Below are 23,257 nucleotides of genomic sequence, written 5' to 3'. Positions count from 1 at the left end.
GGGTACCGAGAGGAGCCTGCGAGGAGAAAGCGGCCGATTTACCGACAAGAGAGACGTGAGAGACTGTGCCCAGAGACTGCTCCCCGCTCCCGTTCTGAGAGAATTATCCCCGCTAAACCCCGCCTTAGAGAGAGAGGAACTATACCTCCGGTTGTGGCCGTGAGTACCGGTAACCAGGCCTCAGAGATCTGGGCCCTTCCCCCCAGCCTTCCCCCATCACGCCGACCCGGCCACCATTGGCCTCAAGATACGCCACCTTGTCACAGGCGGGATTAAAGGCTCGCTACCCTGGCTTAGGAAGAGACTCCTTGGTAAAGGACGGCTACAGGCCTTTCTGGGGAACTGCGTCATCACCGCGCGCCACCTCCATCATTTACTTCAGGGCCTGTTGAGACCCAACGGCATTGCTTTCTTCAGGGCCTGTTGCGCCCCAGCGGCAGTGTTTTCTTCAGGGCCTGTTGCACCCCAGCGGCAGCGTTTTCTTCAGGGCCTGTTGTGCCCCAGCGGAGGCGTTTTCTTCAGGGCCTGTTGCGCCCCAGCGGCAGCGTTTCCTTCAGGGCCTGTTGCGCCCCAGCGGCAGCGTTATCTTCAGGGCCTGTTGCGCCCCAATGTCCCCGTTTCCTTCAGGGCCTGTTGCGCCCCAGCGGCAGCGTTTCCTTCAGGGCTTGTTGCGCCCCAGCGGCAGCGTTTCCTTCAGGGCCTGTTGCGCCCCAACGTCCCCGTTTTCTTCAGGACCTGTTGCGCCCCAACGTCCTCGTTTTCTTCAGGGCTTGTTGCCCCCCAACGGAATTATTTTCTTCAGGGCCTGTTGCCCCCACCGACATCACTTTCCTCAGGACAGCCGCCTCAGCGACCTCAACGCGGCCACGCTACCGAACCCAGCAGTCCCTGGAAGGCTAAGTGAAACTATATTGGGTTAAGATTGTTGAGTCCCTGCGTGGACTGTTGGTGTTGTACTTATTCCTTGTTTTGTTCAGCCTAGCCCTTCGGCTAGGGTTTTATAAAAGTAATTTCGAAAACCACCATTCGTTTAGTGTCTCGTCACTGCATCCTGCGAACCTGTCCGACCCTACACTAGGAAGGAGCGGGAGGGAATTGGGGGCATTTTCCTGCTAAGGCACGCAAATATTAATGATAATAAGACAGACAGGACAGTCTGACACTTGCTGGCGCTGAGGCTGCAGGGGCAAATAGGAGGTGTGGCCATGTGCAAGCATATGTGCGTGCTCGCTTGCAAGTGACTGTGCGCTTCCTAGGTGTGGCGCGCTGCAGACAGTCAAAGGGGTTGTTCCCTTTCATTAAATGTTCTTCCCAGGTTGCAGGCTTTTAGAAAGCAACAAACCGCCCTGTACTCACCCTACCCGGGTCCACCGGAGAGTCTCACTGCTGCTCCAGGTCTGTGGCATTGGCTGCGACGCTGATGTCACGTCAGCAGCCGATCAGTGAGCTCAGCGGCTCTGAGCGGGGCGTTCTGCCTACAACCCCTTTAAGAGAGCCAGCAAAAAAGTGAAGAGAAAGGAAATTACAAAAGGGCCTCTTGCTGAGCACTGGCGATAAGTGAGACAGTCCAAAAAGGAGCGCCAGCCAGGCGTGATTAAGGAACAGGTGCGCTCCTTTAGACCGGGTTCATTTCCAGCTCTGCAATTTTTTCTTGCTGAGCACTGGACAGGGCAGCCGGCAGCCAGACTGCATAGTAGAAAAGCAGCAAGTGAGAAGCTTGTCTCTGCCTACGGCCACACCACCCTGAACACGCCCGATCTCGTCTGATCTTGGAAGCTAAGCAGGGTCGGGCCTGGTTAGTACTTGGATGGGAGACCGCCTGGGAATACCAGGTGCTGTAGGCTTTTGCTTTTTCCTTCCTTCCACCAGCAGGGGTCACTGTCCTCTATTCCTTTTTTCCATTCCCTTTCACAAGGGCACACATGCTTCTTTCCTCTTTTCATTTGCTTTCTCTCTTGCGCTATTTCGTCCGTGCAAACTGCCAGCATCCTTCTCATCACCGTGGTCCTCCAGCATTGTTGCTTATTTACTTTTAATACTAGGCTTCCTTTCAACAGGACCAGCGCCTCCCGCGGGCTTGGGGGCATCCGCCGGCAACCTGGAGGCCAGTTTACAGGCCGAAGCAAGCAGGACACCTTTGCAGGCAACAAGACCCCCCTGAAGAGCAGCACACAGTCACTGGCAACCATCTCACCCTCTTCCTTCATTCGCTCCTGGACGTCTCAATCCGCCTCAAGTTGCGGCTGCTCAAGCTTGCTCCTTCTGTCACGTCCCCCCAGATGAATGGTTTATCCTGCAGGAGACCCTGCGTGGAGCCATATTTAAAGACAAATGATGCTCGGGCCCTGCTGCGGCGCGTGGTTTCACTGCAAAACAAACAAAGACTGTAGGGTCGGCCCAGCCTTTGCATCGGCCCTTCGGAGCCCGCCTCCACATGGTCAGAGTTCTCGCCACCACGCGAGCCTGAGGCAGGCTGGCCAGGCGATGGACCAAGCCGTGTCTACTGGCCATACCACCCTGGATACGCCCGAACTCGGAAGCAAAGCGGGGATGGGCTTGGACAGTACTTGGATGGTAGACCTCCTGGGAACACCGAGTGCTGTAGACCATTTTGATGACATTTTGCTCCCTGGCCCAGCTCGGCTAGTATACAGGGGCGCCTTATCAGACACCAACATAAGCTGGAAGCCCCAAGCCGCATAATGCCTCTGATGCCTCTGAGATGGTTTGCAGCTAGGGACGCTACCACGCCTCCTCGCATGCCTCACACCGAGCTCCTTGCCGCGGCTAAGAGTGCTTATTGATCCCTAATGCCTGCCTTCTGGAAATGATGGCGTCATAAGCATCCTGGGCCGTTAAGGGGCCAGGCATTCAGCGGGCGCCCAGGGGATGATTTTTAGAGGACGTCCGGCCGGCAGAAGTAACGTCTTCTTCTGCAAAGAAGCTTGTGTAACTAACCCAATCAAACGGCTGCCCAGGACCCAAATTCAGTACTAGGAAGGAGCGGGAGGGAATTGGGGGTATTTTCCTGCTAAGGCACGCAAATATTAATGATAATAAGACAGACAGGACAGTCTGACACTTGCTGGCGCTGAGGCTGCAGGGGCAAATAGGAGGTGTGGCCATGTGCAAGCATATGTGCGTGCTCGCTTGCAAGTGACTGTGCGCTTCCTAGGTGTGGCGCGCTGCAGACAGTCAAAGGGGTTGTTCCCTTTCATTAAACGTTCTTCCCAGGTTGCAGGCTTTTAGAAAGCAACAAACCGCCCTGTACTCACCCTACCCGGGTCCACCGGAGAGTCTCACCGCTGCTCCAGGTCTGTGGCATTGGCTGCGACGCTGACGTCACGTCAGCAGCCGATCAGTGAGCTCAGCGGCTCTGAGCGGGGCGTTCTGCCTACAACCCCTTTAAGAGAGCCAGCAAAAAAGTGAAGACAAAGGAAATTACAAAAGGGCCTCTTGCTGAGCACTGGCGATAAGTGAGACAGTCCAAAAAGGAGCGCCAGCCAGGCGTGATTAAGGAACAGGTGCGCTCCTTTAGACCGGGTTCATTTCCAGCTCTGCATTTTTTTCTTGCTGAGCACTGGACAGGGCAGCCGGCAGCCAGACTGCATAGTAGAAAAGCAGCAAGTGAGAAGCCTGTCTCTGCCTACGGCCACACCACCCTGAACACGCCCGATCTCGTCTGATCTCGGAAGCTAAGCAGGGTCGGGCCTGGTTAGTACTTGGATGGGAGACCGCCTGGGAATACCAGGTGCTGTAGGCTTTTGCTTTTTCCTTCCTTCCACCAGCAGGGGTCACTGTCCTCTATGCCTTTTTTCCATTCCCTTTCACAAGGGCACACATGCTTCTTTCCTCTTTTCATTTGCTTTCTCTCTTGCGCTATTTCGTCCGTGCAAACTGCCAGCATCCTTCTCATCACCGTGGGCCTCCAGCATTGTTGCTTATTTACTTTTAATACTAGGCTTCCTTTCAACAGGACCAGCGCCTCCCGCGGGCTTGGGGGCATCCGCCGGCAACCTGGAGGCCAGTTTACAGGCCGAAGCAAGCAGGACACCTTTGCAGGCAACACGATCCCCCTGAAGAGCAGCACACAGTCACTGGCAACCAGAATGGTGACCGGTCTGCAAACCCTGTCTTATGAGGAAAGGTTGCAGGATTTGGGAATGTTTAGTTTGCAAAAGAGAAGACTGAGAGGAGACTTAATAGCTGTCTACAAATATCTAAAGGGCTGTCACATTGTAGAAGGATCAACTTTATTCTCATTTGCACAAGGAAAGACTAGAAGCAATGTGATGAAACTGAATGGGAGGAGACACAGATTAGATATTAGAAAATTTTTTTTAACAGTTAGAGTGATCAATGAGTGGAACAGGCTGCCACGAGAAGTGGTGAGTTCTCCTTCAATGGAAGTCTTCAAACAGAGGCTGGACAGACATCTGACTGGGATGATTTAGCGAATCCTGCTTTGAGCAGGGGGTTGGACCAGATGGCCCAGGAGGTCCCTTCCAACTCTAAGATTCTATGATTCTATCTCACCCTCTTCCTTCATTCGCTCCTGGACGTCTCAATCCGCCTCAAGTTGCGGCTGCTCCAGCTTGCGCCTTCTGTCACGTCCCCCCAGATGAATGGTTTAGCCTGCAGGAGACCCTGCGTGGAGCCATATTTAAAGACAAATGATGCTCGGGCCCTGCTGCGGCGCGTGGTTTCACTGCAAAACAAACAAAGACTGTAGGGGCGGCCCAGCCTTTGCATCGGCCCTTCGGAGCCCGCCTCCACATGGTCAGAGTTCTCGCCACCATGCGAGCCTGAGGCAGGCTGGCCAGGCGATGGACCAAGCCGTGTCTACTGGCCATACCACCCTGGATACGCCCGATCTCGTCCGAACTCGGAAGCAAAGCGGGGATGGGCTTGGACAGTACTTGGATGGGAGACCTCCTGGGAACACCGAGTGCTGTAGACCATTTTGATGACATTTTGCTCCCTGGCCCAGCTCGGCTAGTATACAGGGGCGCCTTATCAGACACCAACATTACCTAAGCTGGAAGCCCCAAGCCGCATAATGCCTCTGATGCCTCTGAGATGGTTTGCAGCTAGGGACGCTACCACGCCTCCTCGCATGCCTCACACCAAGCTCCTTGCCGCAGCTAAGAGTGCTTATTGACCCCTCGGCCTGCCTTCTGGAAATGAAGGCGTCATAAGCATCCTGGGCCGTTAAGGGGCCAGGCATTCAGCGGGCGCCCAGGGGATGATCTTTAGAGGCCGGCCGGCCGGCTGGCAGAAGTAACGTCTTCTTCTGCAAAGAAGCTTGTGTAACTAACCCAATCAGACGGCTGCCCAGGACCCAAATTCAGTACTAGTGTGGGGAGGAGGACCCCCATATAGTGTTTGGGCCGGAACCAAGGGGACCGCCATCAGAGTTATTGAAGGAAGCACAACAGGGGAATTACAAAGGGAGACATGCGACTGAGGTTGTCAGGGCAACAGGGGGAGGGGCTAGGGTAAAAGGAGCAGGGGACGTGCTGAAGTGGCAGTTGGGGAAGAGAGGGAGTGAAGGCAGGACACAGGGTGACTTGCAGGGGTACCGAGAGGAGCCTGCGAGGAGAAAGCGGCCGATTTACCGACAAGAGAGACGTGAGAGACTGTGCCCAGAGACTGCTCCCCGCTCCCGTTCTGAGAGAATTATCCCCGCTAAACCCCGCCTTAGAGAGAGAGGAACTATACCTCCGGTTGTGGCCGTGAGTACCGGTAACCAGGCCTCAGAGATCTGGGCCCTTCCCCCCAGCCTTCCCCCATCACGCCGACCCGGCCACCATTGGCCTCAAGATACGCCACCTTGTCACAGGCGGGATTAAAGGCTCGCTACCCTGGCTTAGGAAGAGACTCCTTGGTAAAGGACGGCTACAGGCCTTTCTGGGGAACTGCGTCATCACCGCGCGCCACCTCCATCATTTACTTCAGGGCCTGTTGAGACCCAACGGCATTGCTTTCTTCAGGGCCTGTTGCGCCCCAGCGGCAGTGTTTTCTTCAGGGCCTGTTGCACCCCAGCGGCAGCGTTTTCTTCAGGGCCTGTTGTGCCCCAGCGGAGGCGTTTTCTTCAGGGCCTGTTGCGCCCCAGCGGCAGCGTTTCCTTCAGGGCCTGTTGCGCCCCAGCGGCAGCGTTATCTTCAGGGCCTGTTGCGCCCCAATGTCCCCGTTTCCTTCAGGGCCTGTTGCGCCCCAGCGGCAGCGTTTCCTTCAGGGCTTGTTGCGCCCCAGCGGCAGTGTTTCCTTCAGGGCCTGTTGCGCCCCAACGTCCCCGTTTTCTTCAGGACCTGTTGCGCCCCAACGTCCTCGTTTTCTTCAGGGCTTGTTGCCCCCCAACGGAATTATTTTCTTCAGGGCCTGTTGCCCCCACCGACATCACTTTCCTCAGGACAGCCGCCTCAGCGACCTCAACGCGGCCACGCTACCGAACCCAGCAGTCCCTGGAAGGCTAAGTGAAACTATATTGGGTTAAGATTGTTGAGTCCCTGCGTGGACTGTTGGTGTTGTACTTATTCCTTGTTTTGTTCAGCCTAGCCCTTCGGCTAGGGTTTTATAAAAGTAATTTCGAAAACCACCATTCGTTTAGTGTCTCGTCACTGCATCCTGCGAACCTGTCCGACCCTACACTAGGAAGGAGCGGGAGGGAATTGGGGGCATTTTCCTGCTAAGGCACGCAAATATTAATGATAATAAGACAGACAGGACAGTCTGACACTTGCTGGCGCTGAGGCTGCAGGGGCAAATAGGAGGTGTGGCCATGTGCAAGCATATGTGCGTGCTCGCTTGCAAGTGACTGTGCGCTTCCTAGGTGTGGCGCGCTGCAGACAGTCAAAGGGGTTGTTCCCTTTCATTAAATGTTCTTCCCAGGTTGCAGGCTTTTAGAAAGCAACAAACCGCCCTGTACTCACCCTACCCGGGTCCACCGGAGAGTCTCACTGCTGCTCCAGGTCTGTGGCATTGGCTGCGACGCTGATGTCACGTCAGCAGCCGATCAGTGAGCTCAGCGGCTCTGAGCGGGGCGTTCTGCCTACAACCCCTTTAAGAGAGCCAGCAAAAAAGTGAAGAGAAAGGAAATTACAAAAGGGCCTCTTGCTGAGCACTGGCGATAAGTGAGACAGTCCAAAAAGGAGCGCCAGCCAGGCGTGATTAAGGAACAGGTGCGCTCCTTTAGACCGGGTTCATTTCCAGCTCTGCAATTTTTTCTTGCTGAGCACTGGACAGGGCAGCCGGCAGCCAGACTGCATAGTAGAAAAGCAGCAAGTGAGAAGCTTGTCTCTGCCTACGGCCACACCACCCTGAACACGCCCGATCTCGTCTGATCTTGGAAGCTAAGCAGGGTCGGGCCTGGTTAGTACTTGGATGGGAGACCGCCTGGGAATACCAGGTGCTGTAGGCTTTTGCTTTTTCCTTCCTTCCACCAGCAGGGGTCACTGTCCTCTATTCCTTTTTTCCATTCCCTTTCACAAGGGCACACATGCTTCTTTCCTCTTTTCATTTGCTTTCTCTCTTGCGCTATTTCGTCCGTGCAAACTGCCAGCATCCTTCTCATCACCGTGGTCCTCCAGCATTGTTGCTTATTTACTTTTAATACTAGGCTTCCTTTCAACAGGACCAGCGCCTCCCGCGGGCTTGGGGGCATCCGCCGGCAACCTGGAGGCCAGTTTACAGGCCGAAGCAAGCAGGACACCTTTGCAGGCAACAAGACCCCCCTGAAGAGCAGCACACAGTCACTGGCAACCATCTCACCCTCTTCCTTCATTCGCTCCTGGACGTCTCAATCCGCCTCAAGTTGCGGCTGCTCAAGCTTGCTCCTTCTGTCACGTCCCCCCAGATGAATGGTTTATCCTGCAGGAGACCCTGCGTGGAGCCATATTTAAAGACAAATGATGCTCGGGCCCTGCTGCGGCGCGTGGTTTCACTGCAAAACAAACAAAGACTGTAGGGTCGGCCCAGCCTTTGCATCGGCCCTTCGGAGCCCGCCTCCACATGGTCAGAGTTCTCGCCACCACGCGAGCCTGAGGCAGGCTGGCCAGGCGATGGACCAAGCCGTGTCTACTGGCCATACCACCCTGGATACGCCCGAACTCGGAAGCAAAGCGGGGATGGGCTTGGACAGTACTTGGATGGTAGACCTCCTGGGAACACCGAGTGCTGTAGACCATTTTGATGACATTTTGCTCCCTGGCCCAGCTCGGCTAGTATACAGGGGCGCCTTATCAGACACCAACATAAGCTGGAAGCCCCAAGCCGCATAATGCCTCTGATGCCTCTGAGATGGTTTGCAGCTAGGGACGCTACCACGCCTCCTCGCATGCCTCACACCGAGCTCCTTGCCGCGGCTAAGAGTGCTTATTGATCCCTCAGCCTGCCTTCTGGAAATGATGGCGTCATAAGCATCCTGGGCCGTTAAGGGGCCAGGCATTCAGCGGGCGCCCAGGGGATGATTTTTAGAGGACGTCCGGCCGGCAGAAGTAACGTCTTCTTCTGCAAAGAAGCTTGTGTAACTAACCCAATCAAACGGCTGCCCAGGACCCAAATTCAGTACTAGGAAGGAGCGGGAGGGAATTGGGGGTATTTTCCTGCTAAGGCACGCAAATATTAATGATAATAAGACAGACAGGACAGTCTGACACTTGCTGGCGCTGAGGCTGCAGGGGCAAATAGGAGGTGTGGCCATGTGCAAGCATATGTGCGTGCTCGCTTGCAAGTGACTGTGCGCTTCCTAGGTGTGGCGCGCTGCAGACAGTCAAAGGGGTTGTTCCCTTTCATTAAACGTTCTTCCCAGGTTGCAGGCTTTTAGAAAGCAACAAACCGCCCTGTACTCACCCTACCCGGGTCCACCGGAGAGTCTCACCGCTGCTCCAGGTCTGTGGCATTGGCTGCGACGCTGACGTCACGTCAGCAGCCGATCAGTGAGCTCAGCGGCTCTGAGCGGGGCGTTCTGCCTACAACCCCTTTAAGAGAGCCAGCAAAAAAGTGAAGACAAAGGAAATTACAAAAGGGCCTCTTGCTGAGCACTGGCGATAAGTGAGACAGTCCAAAAAGGAGCGCCAGCCAGGCGTGATTAAGGAACAGGTGCGCTCCTTTAGACCGGGTTCATTTCCAGCTCTGCATTTTTTTCTTGCTGAGCACTGGACAGGGCAGCCGGCAGCCAGACTGCATAGTAGAAAAGCAGCAAGTGAGAAGCCTGTCTCTGCCTACGGCCACACCACCCTGAACACGCCCGATCTCGTCTGATCTCGGAAGCTAAGCAGGGTCGGGCCTGGTTAGTACTTGGATGGGAGACCGCCTGGGAATACCAGGTGCTGTAGGCTTTTGCTTTTTCCTTCCTTCCACCAGCAGGGGTCACTGTCCTCTATGCCTTTTTTCCATTCCCTTTCACAAGGGCACACATGCTTCTTTCCTCTTTTCATTTGCTTTCTCTCTTGCGCTATTTCGTCCGTGCAAACTGCCAGCATCCTTCTCATCACCGTGGGCCTCCAGCATTGTTGCTTATTTACTTTTAATACTAGGCTTCCTTTCAACAGGACCAGCGCCTCCCGCGGGCTTGGGGGCATCCGCCGGCAACCTGGAGGCCAGTTTACAGGCCGAAGCAAGCAGGACACCTTTGCAGGCAACACGATCCCCCTGAAGAGCAGCACACAGTCACTGGCAACCAGAATGGTGACCGGTCTGCAAACCCTGTCTTATGAGGAAAGGTTGCAGGATTTGGGAATGTTTAGTTTGCAAAAGAGAAGACTGAGAGGAGACTTAATAGCTGTCTACAAATATCTAAAGGGCTGTCACATTGTAGAAGGATCAACTTTATTCTCATTTGCACAAGGAAAGACTAGAAGCAATGTGATGAAACTGAATGGGAGGAGACACAGATTAGATATTAGAAAATTTTTTTTAACAGTTAGAGTGATCAATGAGTGGAACAGGCTGCCACGAGAAGTGGTGAGTTCTCCTTCAATGGAAGTCTTCAAACAGAGGCTGGACAGACATCTGACTGGGATGATTTAGCGAATCCTGCTTTGAGCAGGGGTTTGGACCAGATGGCCCAGGAGGTCCCTTCCAACTCTAAGATTCTATGATTCTATCTCACCCTCTTCCTTCATTCGCTCCTGGACGTCTCAATCCGCCTCAAGTTGCGGCTGCTCCAGCTTGCGCCTTCTGTCACGTCCCCCCAGATGAATGGTTTAGCCTGCAGGAGACCCTGCGTGGAGCCATATTTAAAGACAAATGATGCTCGGGCCCTGCTGCGGCGCGTGGTTTCACTGCAAAACAAACAAAGACTGTAGGGGCGGCCCAGCCTTTGCATCGGCCCTTCGGAGCCCGCCTCCACATGGTCAGAGTTCTCGCCACCATGCGAGCCTGAGGCAGGCTGGCCAGGCGATGGACCAAGCCGTGTCTACTGGCCATACCACCCTGGATACGTCCGAACTCGGAAGCAAAGCGGGGATGGGCTTGGACAGTACTTGGATGGGAGACCTCCTGGGAACACCGAGTGCTGTAGACCATTTTGATGACATTTTGCTCCCTGGCCCAGCTCGGCTAGTATACAGGGGCGCCTTATCAGACACCAACATTACCTAAGCTGGAAGCCCCAAGCCGCATAATGCCTCTGATGCCTCTGAGATGGTTTGCAGCTAGGGACGCTACCACGCCTCCTCGCATGCCTCACACCAAGCTCCTTGCCGCAGCTAAGAGTGCTTATTGACCCCTCGGCCTGCCTTCTGGAAATGAAGGCGTCATAAGCATCCTGGGCCGTTAAGGGGCCAGGCATTCAGCGGGCGCCCAGGGGATGATCTTTAGAGGCCGGCCGGCCGGCTGGCAGAAGTAACGTCTTCTTCTGCAAAGAAGCTTGTGTAACTAACCCAATCAGACGGCTGCCCAGGACCCAAATTCAGTACTAGTGTGGGGAGGAGGACCCCCATATAGTGTTTGGGCCGGAACCAAGGGGACCGCCATCAGAGTTATTGAAGGAAGCACAACAGGGGAATTACAAAGGGAGACATGCGACTGAGGTTGTCAGGGCAACAGGGGGAGGGGCTAGGGTAAAAGGAGCAGGGGACGCGCTGAAGTGGCAGTTGGGGAAGAGAGGGAGTGAAGGCAGGACACAGGGTGACTTGCAGGGGTACCGAGAGGAGCCTGCGAGGAGAAAGCGGCCGATTTACCGACAAGAGAGACGTGAGAGACTGTGCCCAGAGACTGCTCCCCGCTCCCGTTCTGAGAGAATTATCCCCGCTAAACCCCGCCTTAGAGAGAGAGGAACTATACCACCGGTTGTGGCCGTGAGTACCGGTAACCAGGCCTCAGAGATCTGGGCCCTTCCCCCCAGCCTTCCCCCATCACGCCGACCCGGCCACCATTGGCCTCAAGATACGCCACCTTGTCACAGGCGGGATTAAAAGCTCGCTACCCTGGCTTAGGAAGAGACTCCTTGGTAAAGGACGGCTACAGGCCTTTCTGGGGAACTGCGTCATCACCGCGCGCCACCTCCATCATTTACTTCAGGGCCTGTTGAGACCCAACGGCATTGCTTTCTTCAGGGCCTGTTGCGCCCCAGCGGCAGTGTTTTCTTCAGGGTCTGTTGCACCCCAGCGGCAGCGTTTTCTTCAGGGTCTGTTGTGCCCCAGCGGAGGCGTTTTCTTCAGGGCCTGTTGCGCCCCAGCGGCAGCGTTTCCTTCAGGGCCTGTTGCGCCCCAGCGGCAGCGTTATCTTCAGGGCCTGTTGCGCCCCAATGTCCCCGTTTCCTTCAGGGCCTGTTGCGCCCCAGCGGCAGCGTTTCCTTCAGGGCTTGTTGCGCCCCAGCGGCAGCGTTTCCTTCAGGGCCTGTTGCGCCCCAACATCCCCGTTTTCTTCAGGACCTGTTGCGCCCCAACGTCCTCGTTTTCTTCAGGGCTTGTTGCCCCCCAACGGTATTATTTTCTTCAGGGCCTGTTGCCCCCACCGACATCACTTTCCTCAGGACAGCCGCCTCAGCGACCTCAACGCGGCCACGCTACCGAACCCAGCAGTCCCTGGAAGGCTAAGTGAAACTATATTGGGTTAAGATTGTTGAGTCCCTGCGTGGACTGTTGGTGTTGTACTTATTCCTTGTTTTGTTCAGCCTAGCCCTTCGGCTAGGGTTTTATAAAAGTAATTTCGAAAACCACCATTCGTTTAGTGTCTCGTCACTGCATCCTGCGAACCTGTCCGACCCTACACTAGGAAGGAGCGGGAGGGAATTGGGGGCATTTTCCTGCTAAGGCATGCAAATATTAATGATAATAAGACAGACAGGACAGTCTGACACTTGCTGGCGCTGAGGCTGCAGGGGCAAATAGGAGGTGTGGCCATGTGCAAGCATATGTGCGTGCTCGCTTGCAAGTGACTGTGCGCTTCCTAGGTGTGGCGCGCTGCAGACAGTCAAAGGGGTTGTTCCCTTTCATTAAATGTTCTTCCCAGGTTGCAGGCTTTTAGAAAGCAACAAACCGCCCTGTACTCACCCTACCCGGGTCCACCGGAGAGTCTCACTGCTGCTCCAGGTCTGTGGCATTGGCTGCGACGCTGATGTCACGTCAGCAGCCGATCAGTGAGCTCAGCGGCTCTGAGCGGGGCGTTCTGCCTACAACCCCTTTAAGAGAGCCAGCAAAAAAGTGAAGAGAAAGGAAATTACAAAAGGGCCTCTTGCTGAGCACTGGCGATAAGTGAGACAGTCCAAAAAGGAGCGCCAGCCAGGCGTGATTAAGGAACAGGTGCGCTCCTTTAGACCGGGTTCATTTCCAGCTCTGCAATTTTTTCTTGCTGAGCACTGGACAGGGCAGCCGGCAGCCAGACTGCATAGTAGAAAAGCAGCAAGTGAGAAGCTTGTCTCTGCCTACGGCCACACCACCCTGAACACGCCCGATCTCGTCTGATCTCGGAAGCTAAGCAGGGTCGGGCCTGGTTAGTACTTGGATGGGAGACCGCCTGGGAATACCAGGTGCTGTAGGCTTTTGCTTTTTCCTTCCACCAGCAGGGGTCACTGTCCTCTATTCCTTTTTTCCATTCCCTTTCACAAGGGCACACATGCTTCTTTCCTCTTTTCATTTGCTTTCTCTCTTGCGCTATTTCGTCCGTGCAAACTGCCAGCATCCTTCTCATCACCGTGGTCCTCCAGCATTGTTGCTTATTTACTTTTAATACTAGGCTTCCTTTCAACAGGACCAGCGCCTCCCGCGGGCTTGGGGGCATCCGCCGGCAACCTGGAGGCCAGTTTACAGGCCGAAGCAAGCAGGACACCTTTGCAGGCAACAAGACCCCCCTGAAGAGCAGCACACAGTCACTGGCAACCATCTCACCCTCTTCCTTCATTCGCTCCTGGACGTCTCAATCCGCCTCAAGTTGCGGCTCCTCAAGCTTGCTCCTTCTGTCACGTCCCCCCAGATGAATGGTTTATCCTGCAGGAGACCCTGCGTGGAGCCATATTTAAAGACAAATGATGCTCGGGCCCTGCTGCGGCGCGTGGTTTCACTGCAAAACAAACAAAGACTGTAGGGTCGGCCCAGCCTTTGCATCGGCCCTTCGGAGCCCGCCTCCACATGGTCAGAGTTCTCGCCACCACGCGAGCCTGAGGCAGGCTGGCCAGGCGATGGACCAAGCCGTGTCTACTGGCCATACCACCCTGGATACGCCCGAACTCGGAAGCAAAGCGGGCATGGGCTTGGACAGTACTTGGATGGTAGACCTCCTGGGAACACCGAGTGCTGTAGACCATTTTGATGACATTTTGCTCCCTGGCCCAGCTCGGCTAGTATACAGGGGCGCCTTATCAGACACCAACATAAGCTGGAAGCCCCAAGCCGCATAATGCCTCTGATGCCTCTGAGATGGTTTGCAGCTAGGGACGCTACCACGCCTCCTCGCATGCCTCACACCGAGCTCCTTACCGCGGCTAAGAGTGCTTATTGATCCCTCAGCCTGCCTTCTGGAAATGATGGCGTCATAAGCATCCTGGGCCGTTAAGGGGCCAGGCATTCAGCGGGCGCCCAGGGGATGATTTTTAGAGGACGTCCGGCCGGCAGAAGTAACGTCTTCTTCTGCAAAGAAGCTTGTGTAACTAACCCAATCAAACGGCTGCCCAGGACCCAAATTCAGTACTAGGAAGGAGCGGGAGGGAATTGGGGGTATTTTCCTGCTAAGGCACGCAAATATTAATGATAATAAGACAGACAGGACAGTCTGACACTTGCTGGCGCTGAGGCTACAGGGGCAAATAGGAGGTGTGGCCATGTGCAAGCATATGTGCGTGCTCGCTTGCAAGTGACTGTGCGCTTCCTAGGTGTGGCGCGCTGCAGACAGTCAAAGGGGTTGTTCCCTTTCATTAAACGTTCTTCCCAGGTTGCAGGCTTTTAGAAAGCAACAAACCGCCCTGTACTCACCCTACCCGGGTCCACCGGAGAGTCTCACCGCTGCTCCAGGTCTGTGGCATTGGCTGCGACGCTGACGTCACGTCAGCAGCCGATCAGTGAGCTCAGCGTCTCTGAGCGGGGCGTTCTGCCTACAACCCCTTTAAGAGAGCCAGCAAAAAAGTGAAGACAAAGGAAATTACAAAAGGGCCTCTTGCTGAGCACTGGCGATAAGTGAGACAGTCCAAAAAGGAGCGCCAGCCAGGCGTGATTAAGGAACAGGTGCGCTCCTTTAGACCGGGTTCATTTCCAGCTCTGCATTTTTTTCTTGCTGAGCACTGGACAGGGCAGCCGGCAGCCAGACTGCATAGTAGAAAAGCAGCAAGTGAGAAGCCTGTCTCTGCCTACGGCCACACCACCCTGAACACGCCCGATCTCGTCTGATCTCGGAAGCTAAGCAGGGTCGGGCCTGGTTAGTACTTGGATGGGAGACCGCCTGGGAATACCAGGTGCTGTAGGCTTTTGCTTTTTCCTTCCTTCCACCAGCAGGGGTCACTGTCCTCTATGCCTTTTTTCCATTCCCTTTCACAAGGGCACACATGCTTCTTTCCTCTTTTCATTTGCTTTCTCTCTTGCGCTATTTCGTCCGTGCAAACTGCCAGCATCCTTCTCATCACCGTGGGCCTCCAGCATTGTTGCTTATTTACTTTTAATACTAGGCTTCCTTTCAACAGGACCAGCGCCTCCCGCGGGCTTGGGGGCATCCGCCGGCAACCTGGAGGCCAGTTTACAGGCCGAAGCAAGCAGGACACCTTTGCAGGCAACACGACCCCCCTGAAGAGCAGCACACAGTCACTGGCAACCAGAATGGTGACCGGTCTGCAAACCCTGTCTTATGAGGAAAGGTTGCAGGATTTGGGAATGTTTAGTTTGCAAAAGAGAAGACTGAGAGGAGACTTAATAGCTGTCTACAAATATCTAAAGGGCTGTCACATTGTAGAAGGATCAACTTTATTCTCATTTGCACAAGGAAAGACTAGAAGCAATGTGATGAAACTGAATGGGAGGAGACACAGATTAGATATTAGAAAATTTTTTTTAACAGTTAGAGTGATCAATGAGTGGAACAGGCTGCCACGAGAAGTGGTGAGTTCTCCTTCAATGGAAGTCTTCAAACAGAGGCTGGACAGACATCTGACTGGGATGATTTAGCGAATCCTGCTTTGAGCAGGGGGTTGGACCAGATGGCCCAGGAGGTCCCTTCCAACTCTAAGATTCTATGATTCTATCTCACCCTCTTCCTTCATTCGCTCCTGGACGTCTCAATCCGCCTCAAGTTGCGGCTGCTCCAGCTTGCGCCTTCTGTCACGTCCCCCCAGATGAATGGTTTAGCCTGCAGGAGACCCTGCGTGGAGCCATATTTAAAGACAAATGATGCTCGGGCCCTGCTGCGGCGCGTGGTTTCACTGCAAAACAAACAAAGACTGTAGGGGCGGCCCAGCCTTTGCATCGGCCCTTCGGAGCCCGCCTCCACATGGTCAGAGTTCTCGCCACCATGCGAGCCTGAGGCAGGCTGGCCAGGCGATGGACCAAGCCGTGTCTACTGGCCATACCACCCTGGATACGCCCGATCTCGTCCGAACTCGGAAGCAAAGCGGGGATGGGCTTGGACAGTACTTGGATGGGAGACCTCCTGGGAACACCAAGTGCTGTAGACCATTTTGATGACATTTTGCTCCCTGGCCCAGCTCGGCTAGTATACAGGGGCGCCTTATCAGACACCAACATTACCTAAGCTGGAAGCCCCAAGCCGCATAATGCCTCTGATGCCTCTGAGATGGTTTGCAGCTAGGGACGCTACCACGCCTCCTCGCATGCCTCACACCAAGCTCCTTGCCGCAGCTAAGAGTGCTTATTGACCCCTCGGCCTGCCTTCTGGAAATGAAGGCGTCATAAGCATCCTGGGCCGTTAAGGGGCCAGGCATTCAGCGGGCGCCCAGGGGATGATCTTTAGAGGCCGGCCGGCCGGCTGGCAGAAGTAACGTCTTCTTCTGCAAAGAAGCTTGTGTAACTAACCCAATCAGACGGCTGCCCAGGACCCAAATTCAGTACTAGTGTGGGGAGGAGGACCCCCATATAGTGTTTGGGCCGGAACCAAGGGGACCGCCATCAGAGTTATTGAAGGAAGCACAACAGGGGAATTACAAAGGGAGACATGCGACTGAGGTTGTCAGGGCAACAGGGGGAGGGGCTAGGGTAAAAGGGGCAGGGGACGCGCTGAAGTGGCAGTTGGGGAAGAGAGGGAGTGAAGGCAGGACACAGGGTGACTTGCAGGGGTACCGAGAGGAGCCTGCGAGGAGAAAGCGGCCGATTTACCGACAAGAGAGACGTGAGAGACTGTGCCCAGAGACTGCTCCCCGCTCCCGTTCTGAGAGAATTATCCCCGCTAAACCCCGCCTTAGAGAGAGAGGAACTATACCTCCGGTTGTGGCCGTGAGTACCGGTAACCAGGCCTCAGAGATCTGGGCCCTTCCCCCCAGCCTTCCCCCATCACGCCGACCCGGCCACCATTGGCCTCAAGATACGCCACCTTGTCACAGGCGGGATTAAAAGCTCGCTACCCTGGCTTAGGAAGAGACTCCTTGGTAAAGGACGGCTACAGGCCTTTCTGGGGAACTGCGTCATCACCGCGCGCCACCTCCATCATTTACTTCAGGGCCTGTTGAGACCCAACGGCATTGCTTTCTTCAGGGCCTGTTGCGCCCCAGCGGCAGTGTTTTCTTCAGGGTCTGTTGCACCCCAGCGGCAGCGTTTTCTTCAGGGTCTGTTGTGCCCCAGCGGAGGCGTTTTCTTCAGGGCCTGTTGCGCCCCAGCGGCAGCGTTTCCTTCAGGGCCTGTTGCGCCCCAGCGGCAGCGTTATCTTCAGGGCCTGTTGCGCCCCAATGTCCCCGTTTCCTTCAGGGCCTGTTGCGCCCCAGCGGCAGCGTTTCCTTCAGGGCTTGTTGCGCCCCAGTGGCAGCGTTTCCTTCAGGGCCTGTTGCGCCCCAACATCCCCGTTTTCTTCAGGACCTGTTGCGCCCCAACGTCCTCGTTTTCTTCAGGGCTTGTTGCCCCCCAACGGTATTATTTTCTTCAGGGCCTGTTGCCCCCACCGACATCACTTTCCTCAGGACAGCCGCCTCAGCGACCTCAACGCGGCCACGCTACCGAACCCAGCAGTCCCTGGAAGGCTAAGTGAAACTATATTGGGTTAAGATTGTTGAGTCCCTGCGTGGACTGTTGGTGTTGTACTTATTCCTTGTTTTGTTCAGCCTAGCCCTTCGGCTAGGGTTTTATAAAAGTAATTTCGAAAACCACCATTCGTTTAGTGTCTCGTCACTGCATCCTGCGAACCTGTCTGACCCTACACTAGGAAGGAGCGGGAGGGAATTGGGGGCATTTTCCTGCTAAGGCATGCAAATATTAATGATAATAAGACAGACAGGACAGTCTGACACTTGCTGGCGCTGAGGCTGCAGGGGCAAATAGGAGGTGTGGCCATGTGCAAGCATATGTGCGTGCTCGCTTGCAAGTGACTGTGCGCTTCCTAGGTGTGGCGCGCTGCAGACAGTCAAAGGGGTTGTTCCCTTTCATTAAATGTTCTTCCCAGGTTGCAGGCTTTTAGAAAGCAACAAACCGCCCTGTACTCACCCTACCCGGGTCCACCGGAGAGTCTCACTGCTGCTCCAGGTCTGTGGCATTGGCTGCGACGCTGATGTCACGTCAGCAGCCGATCAGTGAGCTCAGCGGCTCTGAGCGGGGCGTTCTGCCTACAACCCCTTTAAGAGAGCCAGCAAAAAAGTGAAGAGAAAGGAAATTACAAAAGGGCCTCTTGCTGAGCACTGGCGATAAGTGAGACAGTCCAAAAAGGAGCGCCAGCCAGGCGTGATTAAGGAACAGGTGCGCTCCTTTAGACCGGGTTCATTTCCAGCTCTGCAATTTTTTCTTGCTGAGCACTGGACAGGGCAGCTGGCAGCCAGACTGCATAGTAGAAAAGCAGCAAGTGAGAAGCTTGCCTCTGCCTACGGCCACACCACCCTGAACACGCCTGATCTCGGAAGCTAAGCAGGGTCGGGCCTGGTTAGTACTTGGATGGGAGACCGCCTGGGAATACCAGGTGCTGTAGGCTTTTGCTTTTTCCTTCCACCAGCAGGGGTCACTGTCCTCTATTCCTTTTTTCCATTCCCTTTCACAAGGGCACACATGCTTCTTTCCTCTTTTCATTTGCTTTCTCTCTTGCGCTATGTCGTCCGTGCAAACTGCCAGCATCCTTCTCATCACCGTGGTCCTCCAGCATTGTTGCTTATTTACTTTTAATACTAGGCTTCCTTTCAACAGGACCAGCGCCTCCCGCGGGCTTGGGGGCATCCGCCGGCAACCTGGAGGCCAGTTTACAGGCCGAAGCAAGCAGGACACCTTTGCAGGCAACAAGACCCCCCTGAAGAGCAGCACACAGTCACTGGCAACCATCTCACCCTCTTCCTTCATTCGCTCCTGGACGTCTCAATCCGCCTCAAGTTGCGGCTCCTCAAGCTTGCTCCTTCTGTCACGTCCCCCCAGATGAATGGTTTATCCTGCAGGAGACCCTGCGTGGAGCCATATTTAAAGACAAATGATGCTCGGGCCCTGCTGCGGCGCGTGGTTTCACTGCAAAACAAACAAAGACTGTAGGGTCGGCCCAGCCTTTGCATCGGCCCTTCGGAGCCCGCCTCCACATGGTCAGAGTTCTCGCCACCACGCGAGCCTGAGGCAGGCTGGCCAGGCGATGGACCAAGCCGTGTCTACTGGCCATACCACCCTGGATACGCCCGAACTCGGAAGCAAAGCGGGGATGGGCTTGGACAGTACTTGGATGGTAGACCTCCTGGGAACACCGAGTGCTGTAGACCATTTTGATGACATTTTGCTCCCTGGCCCAGCTCGGCTAGTATACAGGGGCGCCTTATCAGACACCAACATAAGCTGGAAGCCCCAAGCCGCATAATGCCTCTGATGCCTCTGAGATGGTTTGCAGCTAGGGACGCTACCACGCCTCCTCGCATGCCTCACACCGAGCTCCTTGCCGCGGCTAAGAGTGCTTATTGATCCCTCAGCCTGCCTTCTGGAAATGATGGCGTCATAAGCATCCTGGGCCGTTAAGGGGCCAGGCATTCAGCGGGCGCCCAGGGGATGATTTTTAGAGGACGTCCGGCCGGCAGAAGTAACGTCTTCTTCTGCAAAGAAGCTTGTGTAACTAACCCAATCAAACGGCTGCCCAGGACCCAAATTCAGTACTAGGAAGGAGCGGGAGGGAATTGGGGGTATTTTCCTGCTAAGGCACGCAAATATTAATGATAATAAGACAGACAGGACAGTCTGACACTTGCTGGCGCTGAGGCTGCAGGGGCAAATAGGAGGTGTGGCCATGTGCAAGCATATGTGCGTGCTCGCTTGCAAGTGACTGTGCGCTTCCTAGGTGTGGCGCGCTGCAGACAGTCAAAGGGGTTGTTCCCTTTCATTAAACGTTCTTCCCAGGTTGCAGGCTTTTAGAAAGCAACAAACCGCCCTGTACTCACCCTACCCGGGTCCACCGGAGAGTCTCACCGCTGCTCCAGGTCTGTGGCATTGGCTGCGACGCTGACGTCACGTCAGCAGCCGATCAGTGAGCTCAGCGGCTCTGAGCGGGGCGTTCTGCCTACAACCCCTTTAAGAGAGCCAGCAAAAAAGTGAAGAGAAAGGAAATTACAAAAGGGCCTCTTGCTGAGCACTGGCGATAAGTGAGACAGTCCAAAAAGGAGCGCCAGCCAGGCGTGATTAAGGAACAGGTGCGCTCCTTTAGACCGGGTTCATTTCCAGCTCTGCATTTTTTTCTTGCTGAGCACTGGACAGGGCAGCCGGCAGCCAGACTGCATAGTAGAAAAGCAGCAAGTGAGAAGCCTGTCTCTGCCTACGGCCACACCACCCTGAACACGCCCGATCTCGTCTGATCTCGGAAGCTAAGCAGGGTCGGGCCTGGTTAGTACTTGGATGGGAGACCGCCTGGGAATACCAGGTGCTGTAGGCTTTTGCTTTTTCCTTCCTTCCACCAGCAGGGGTCACTGTCCTCTATGCCTTTTTTCCATTCCCTTTCACAAGGGCACACATGCTTCTTTCCTCTTTTCATTTGCTTTCTCTCTTGCGCTATTTCGTCCGTGCAAACTGCCAGCATCCTTCTCATCACCGTGGGCCTCCAGCATTGTTGCTTATTTACTTTTAATACTAGGCTTCCTTTCAACAGGACCAGCGCCTCCCGCGGGCTTGGGGGCATCCGCCGGCAACCTGGAGGCCAGTTTACAGGCCGAAGCAAGCAGGACACCTTTGCAGGCAACACGACCCCCCTGAAGAGCAGCACACAGTCACTGGCAACCAGAATGGTGACCGGTCTGCAAACCCTGTCTTATGAGGAAAGGTTGCAGGATTTGGGAATGTTTAGTTTGCAAAAGAGAAGACTGAGAGGAGACTTAATAGCTGTCTACAAATATCTAAAGGGCTGTCACATTGTAGAAGGATCAACTTTATTCTCATTTGCACAAGGAAAGACTAGAAGCAATGGGATGAAACTGAATGGGAGGAGACACAGATTAGATATTAGAAAAAATTTTTTAACAGTTAGAGTGATCAATGAGTGGAACAGGCTGCCACGAGAAGTGGTGAGTTCTCCTTCAATGGAAGTCTTCAAACAGAGGCTGGACAGACATCTGACTGGGATGATTTAGCGAATCCTGCTTTGAGCAGGGGGTTGGACCAGATGGCCCAGGAGGTCCCTTCCAACTCTACGATTCTATGATTCTATCTCACCCTCTTCCTTCATTCGCTCCTGGACGTCTCAATCCGCCTCAAGTTGCGGCTGCTCCAGCTTGCGCCTTCTGTCACGTCCCCCCAGATGAATGGTTTAGCCTGCAGGAGACCCTGCGTGGAGCCATATTTAAAGACAAATGATGCTCGGGCCCTGCTGCGGCGCGTGGTTTCACTGCAAAACAAACAAAGACTGTAGGGGCGGCCCAGCCTTTGCATCGGCCCTTCGGAGCCCGCCTCCACATGGTCAGAGTTCTCGCCACCATGCGAGCCTGAGGCAGGCTGGCCAGGCGATGGACCAAGCCGTGTCTACTGGCCATACCACCCTGGATACGCCCGATCTCGTCCGAACTCGGAAGCAAAGCGGGGATGGGCTTGGACAGTACTTGGATGGGAGACCTCCTGGGAACACCGAGTGCTGTAGACCATTTTGATGACATTTTGCTCCCTGGCCCAGCTCGGCTAGTATACAGGGGCGCCTTATCAGACACCAACATTACCTAAGCTGGAAGCCCCAAGCCGCATAATGCCTCTGATGCCTCTGAGATGGTTTGCAGCTAGGGACGCTACCACGCCTCCTCGCATGCCTCACACCAAGCTCCTTGCCGCAGCTAAGAGTGCTTATTGACCCCTCGGCCTGCCTTCTGGAAATGAAGGCGTCATAAGCATCCTGGGCCGTTAAGGGGCCAGGCATTCAGCGGGCGCCCAGGGGATGATCTTTAGAGGCCGGCCGGCCGGCTGGCAGAAGTAACGTCTTCTTCTGCAAAGAAGCTTGTGTAACTAACCCAATCAGACGGCTGCCCAGGACCCAAATTCAGTACTAGTGTGGGGAGGAGGACCCCCATATAGTGTTTGGGCCGGAACCAAGGGGACCGCCATCAGAGTTATTGAAGGAAGCACAACAGGGGAATTACAAAGGGAGACATGCGACTGAGGTTGTCAGGGCAACAGGGGGAGGGGCTAGGGTAAAAGGAGCAGGGGACGCGCTGAAGTGGCAGTTGGGGAAGAGAGGGAGTGAAGGCAGGACACAGGGTGACTTGCAGGGGTACCGAGAGGAGCCTGCGAGGAGAAAGCGGCCGATTTACCGACAAGAGAGACGTGAGAGACTGTGCCCAGAGACTGCTCCCCGCTCCCGTTCTGAGAGAATTATCCCCGCTAAACCCCGCCTTAGAGAGAGAGGAACTATACCTCCGGTTGTGGCCGTGAGTACCGGTAACCAGGCCTCAGAGATCTGGGCCCTTCCCCCCAGCCTTCCCCCATCACGCCGACCCGGCCACCATTGGCCTCAAGATACGCCACCTTGTCACAGGCGGGATTAAAGGCTCGCTACCCTGGCTTAGGAAGAGACTCCTTGGTAAAGGACGGCTACAGGCCTTTCTGGGGAACTGCGTCATCACCGCGCGCCACCTCCATCATTTACTTCAGGGCCTGTTGAGACCCAACGGCATTGCTTTCTTCAGGGCCTGTTGCGCCCCAGCGGCAGTGTTTTCTTCAGGGCCTGTTGCACCCCAGCGGCAGCGTTTTCTTCAGGGCCTGTTGTGCCCCAGCGGAGGCGTTTTCTTCAGGGCCTGTTGCGCCCCAGCGGCAGCGTTTCCTTCAGGGCCTGTTGCGCCCCAGCGGCAGCGTTATCTTCAGGGCCTGTTGCGCCCCAATGTCCCCGTTTCCTTCAGGGCCTGTTGCGCCCCAGCGGCAGCGTTTCCTTCAGGGCTTGTTGCGCCCCAGCGGCAGCGTTTCCTTCAGGGCCTGTTGCGCCCCAACGTCCCCGTTTTCTTCAGGACCTGTTGCGCCCCAACGTCCTCGTTTTCTTCAGGGCTTGTTGCCCCCCAACGGAATTATTTTCTTCAGGGCCTGTTGCCCCCACCGACATCACTTTCCTCAGGACAGCCGCCTCAGCGACCTCAACGCGGCCACGCTACCGAACCCAGCAGTCCCTGGAAGGCTAAGTGAAACTATATTGGGTTAAGATTGTTGAGTCCCTGCGTGGACTGTTGGTGTTGTACTTATTCCTTGTTTTGTTCAGCCTAGCC

At 55.1% G+C, this 23,257-nt stretch overlaps 10 non-coding genes and 6 pseudogenes across 10 annotated transcripts; all 16 read left to right on the top strand.

Moving 5' to 3' along the window:
- The first annotated feature begins 1,725 nt into the window (after nucleotides 1-1,725).
- Nucleotides 1,726-1,844, top strand: LOC141053277 (5S ribosomal RNA). Its single transcript, XR_012221027.1, has one exon. It is a non-coding gene; the product is annotated as a 5S ribosomal RNA (ribosomal RNA).
- Nucleotides 1,845-2,498: 654 nt separating this feature from the next.
- On the top strand, nucleotides 2,499-2,608 carry LOC141053549 (5S ribosomal RNA; annotated as a pseudogene).
- Nucleotides 2,609-3,644: 1,036 nt separating this feature from the next.
- On the top strand, nucleotides 3,645-3,763 carry LOC141053253 (5S ribosomal RNA). Its single transcript, XR_012221005.1, has one exon. It is a non-coding gene; the product is annotated as a 5S ribosomal RNA (ribosomal RNA).
- A 1,077-nt stretch (nucleotides 3,764-4,840) lies between these two features.
- On the top strand, nucleotides 4,841-4,960 carry LOC141053417 (5S ribosomal RNA). Its single transcript, XR_012221153.1, has one exon. It is a non-coding gene; the product is annotated as a 5S ribosomal RNA (ribosomal RNA).
- A 2,341-nt stretch (nucleotides 4,961-7,301) lies between these two features.
- LOC141053275 (5S ribosomal RNA) lies at nucleotides 7,302-7,420 on the top strand. The gene has a single exon (XR_012221025.1). It is a non-coding gene; the product is annotated as a 5S ribosomal RNA (ribosomal RNA).
- A 654-nt stretch (nucleotides 7,421-8,074) lies between these two features.
- On the top strand, nucleotides 8,075-8,184 carry LOC141053548 (5S ribosomal RNA; annotated as a pseudogene).
- A 1,035-nt stretch (nucleotides 8,185-9,219) lies between these two features.
- On the top strand, nucleotides 9,220-9,338 carry LOC141053251 (5S ribosomal RNA). The gene has a single exon (XR_012221003.1). It is a non-coding gene; the product is annotated as a 5S ribosomal RNA (ribosomal RNA).
- A 1,077-nt stretch (nucleotides 9,339-10,415) lies between these two features.
- Nucleotides 10,416-10,525, top strand: LOC141053568 (5S ribosomal RNA; annotated as a pseudogene).
- A 2,341-nt stretch (nucleotides 10,526-12,866) lies between these two features.
- Nucleotides 12,867-12,985, top strand: LOC141053250 (5S ribosomal RNA). Its single transcript, XR_012221002.1, has one exon. It is a non-coding gene; the product is annotated as a 5S ribosomal RNA (ribosomal RNA).
- A 650-nt stretch (nucleotides 12,986-13,635) lies between these two features.
- LOC141053587 (5S ribosomal RNA) lies at nucleotides 13,636-13,745 on the top strand (annotated as a pseudogene).
- Nucleotides 13,746-14,780: 1,035 nt separating this feature from the next.
- Nucleotides 14,781-14,899, top strand: LOC141053249 (5S ribosomal RNA). Its single transcript, XR_012221001.1, has one exon. It is a non-coding gene; the product is annotated as a 5S ribosomal RNA (ribosomal RNA).
- Nucleotides 14,900-15,976: 1,077 nt separating this feature from the next.
- LOC141053329 (5S ribosomal RNA) lies at nucleotides 15,977-16,096 on the top strand. Its single transcript, XR_012221073.1, has one exon. It is a non-coding gene; the product is annotated as a 5S ribosomal RNA (ribosomal RNA).
- Nucleotides 16,097-18,437: 2,341 nt separating this feature from the next.
- LOC141053486 (5S ribosomal RNA) lies at nucleotides 18,438-18,546 on the top strand (annotated as a pseudogene).
- Nucleotides 18,547-19,196: 650 nt separating this feature from the next.
- Nucleotides 19,197-19,306, top strand: LOC141053547 (5S ribosomal RNA; annotated as a pseudogene).
- A 1,035-nt stretch (nucleotides 19,307-20,341) lies between these two features.
- Nucleotides 20,342-20,460, top strand: LOC141053248 (5S ribosomal RNA). The gene has a single exon (XR_012221000.1). It is a non-coding gene; the product is annotated as a 5S ribosomal RNA (ribosomal RNA).
- A 1,077-nt stretch (nucleotides 20,461-21,537) lies between these two features.
- LOC141053416 (5S ribosomal RNA) lies at nucleotides 21,538-21,657 on the top strand. The gene has a single exon (XR_012221152.1). It is a non-coding gene; the product is annotated as a 5S ribosomal RNA (ribosomal RNA).
- The last annotated feature ends 1,600 nt before the right edge of the window (nucleotides 21,658-23,257 follow it).

The sequence above is a fragment of the Dendrobates tinctorius genome, unplaced genomic scaffold (genome assembly GCF_039654945.1).
Source record: "Dendrobates tinctorius isolate UK_male_01 unplaced genomic scaffold, ASM3965494v1 ptg000165l, whole genome shotgun sequence".
Lineage (NCBI taxonomy): Eukaryota > Metazoa > Chordata > Amphibia > Anura > Dendrobatidae > Dendrobates > Dendrobates tinctorius.
The sequence above is the reverse complement of the archived record's forward strand: the minus strand, read 5'-3'. Positions and strand labels throughout refer to the sequence as shown.